The 2,290-nt window shown below is 33.4% G+C and overlaps 1 non-coding gene across 1 annotated transcript; it reads right to left on the reverse strand.

Annotated features, from left to right (window-relative positions):
- Positions 1–530: 530 nt before the first annotated feature.
- On the reverse strand, positions 531–592 carry LOC143381721 (U7 small nuclear RNA). The gene has a single exon (XR_013088885.1). It is a non-coding gene; the product is annotated as a U7 small nuclear RNA (small nuclear RNA).
- Between the last annotated feature and the right edge of the window lie 1,698 nt (positions 593–2,290).

The following is a 2,290-nucleotide window of genomic DNA, read 5'->3' on the forward strand; positions in this document are numbered from 1 at the left end:
ATATAAATTTTTCATTTCAGTGTTAAGTATTAAAATCACGATTCTTTCATTTCCTTCAGAATTTGAGGCCTGTGAGGAGACTAAAGAATGAAAAGCAAGCGGTAGCTCATACAAATAGCTAAAATAAAGGTATTGTGTCCAACTACAACTAAAAAATAAACATTTTTAAAAAATAGACAGTTCTATGATAATATTGGAGACTTCAATATCCTGCATTTGGTAATGGATAAAACAACCAAACAGAAGATCAATAAGGAAGAAAAGAACTTGAACAATACTATAAACTAATAAAATTATACAGAACATCTTCCCCAACAACAACAGAACACATTCTCCTCAAGTACACAGGAACATTCTCCAGGACAGACCATATGTTAAGGCACAGAACAAATTGCAAAAAAAAAAAATTGAATTTATACCAAATATGCTTTCCAATCACAAGAGAAAAAAAACAGAAGTCAACAACATAAGAAAACTAGAAATTCACAAATATGAGGAAAGTAAGTAGTACTCTTCTCTTTGTCCTATAGGAGAATTTTCCAGCAAAAACCAGAAAACCTGCTAAACAAATTCTTAAGGAGCTAAATCACTAATGACACATACTTGTGGCTGTGTGTGGGTGTGTGTATGTGTGGTACTGGGAATTGAACTCAGGACCTCATACATACTACTCAAGTACTCTGAGACACATTGCCAGCCCTTTTTTTATTTTGTTTTGAGACAATGTCTCACAGTGTTGCCCAGGCTGACCTTGAATTTGCAGTCTTCCAGTCTCAGCTCAGGAGGTTTAGGCAGAAGGATCATGAGTTCAAAGCCAGCCTCAGCAATGGCAAGGCACTAAGCAACTCAGTGAGACCCTGTCTCTGAATAAAATACCAAATAGGGATGGGGATGTGGCTAAGTAGTGGAGTGCCCCTCAGTTCAGTCTCCTGTAGCTTCAAATCAATAATCTACTAATACACCTTAAAGAATTAAAAAGAGGGCTGAGGTTGTGGCTCAGAGGTGGAGCGCTGGCCTACCGTGTGTGAGGCACCGTGTTCGATCCTCAGCACCACATAAAAATAAAATAAAAATATTGTGTCTACCTATAACTAAAAAATACTAAAAAAAAAGAATTAAAAAGAGTAAAATAAAACCTGAAACTATCTGAAGGAGAAAATAATAATATTAAGATAAAGGTAAATGAAATAAAAATAAGAAGAGAAAGTCGACAAATTAAAAATTGGTTCTTTGAAAACATTAATAAAATTGACTCAATTTTAGCTAGATTGACTATGAAAAGAGAAGACTCAAGTTACTCAAATCAGAAACTAAAGAGGAGACATTTCTACTGGCTTTACAAAAATAAAAAAAATATTATGTTATAATATAAATAAAAAGGCTTATACTATAAAACCACCAACAAATTTGATAATCTAGATTAAACGGATAATTCCCTAGAAACATACAAAGGATCAAATTAACTAAAGAAATAGAACTTCAAAATAGATCTGAAATAAGCAAGGAAATTTGATTAGTAATCAAAAAACTCTCAACAAAGAAAAATGCAGAATCAGATGGCTTCACTGGTAAATTCTACCAACTCTTACCACTTAAAGAAGAATCAACACTAATCTTCTCAAACAATTCCAAAAACCTGAAGAAGAAATACTTACTTATTCTGTAAAATCAGGAATAACCTGTTTCTAGAGTCAAACACACTATAAGAAAAGAAAACCACAGACCAATACCCCTTAAGAAAATAAATGTAAAACTCCTCAACAAACTACAAGCAAGCTGAATTCAGCAGCATATTAAAAGGATTACTCCCCATGATAAAAGGGAGATCTATCCCAGGAATGCAAGTATGCTTCAACACACAAAAGTCAATCATGTTATAATATAAATAAAATATTATAATGATATCAATGAAATGAAGAAAAAATCCTATAATCACCTCAATTGATGCCCAAAAGTAACTGACAAAATCTAACACCCTCTCATGATTTACAAAAAAAAAAAAAAAAAAACTCAATAAACTAGAAATAGAAGAAATTCCTCAAATGATAAATGCCATATATGAAAAACTCAGAGCTAACATCTTACACAACAGTGTAAGAGCAGAGAGCAGGGGAAGGCCGTCATCTTAAAGCCTTGTTTCCTTTATTTGGGTTCACAGCAAAAACAATTAAGTAACTCAAATCCTAGAGTGAAAAAGATTCTGAACTCCCAAGAGCAGAGACCTCAGGATTCTGTGGCATTCATCTACGCATCCCTACTGTTCAGCACTATGCCTGATATCTTGTAAGAA

This window comes from Callospermophilus lateralis, chromosome 15, assembly GCF_048772815.1.
Source record: "Callospermophilus lateralis isolate mCalLat2 chromosome 15, mCalLat2.hap1, whole genome shotgun sequence".
Lineage (NCBI taxonomy): Eukaryota > Metazoa > Chordata > Mammalia > Rodentia > Sciuridae > Callospermophilus > Callospermophilus lateralis.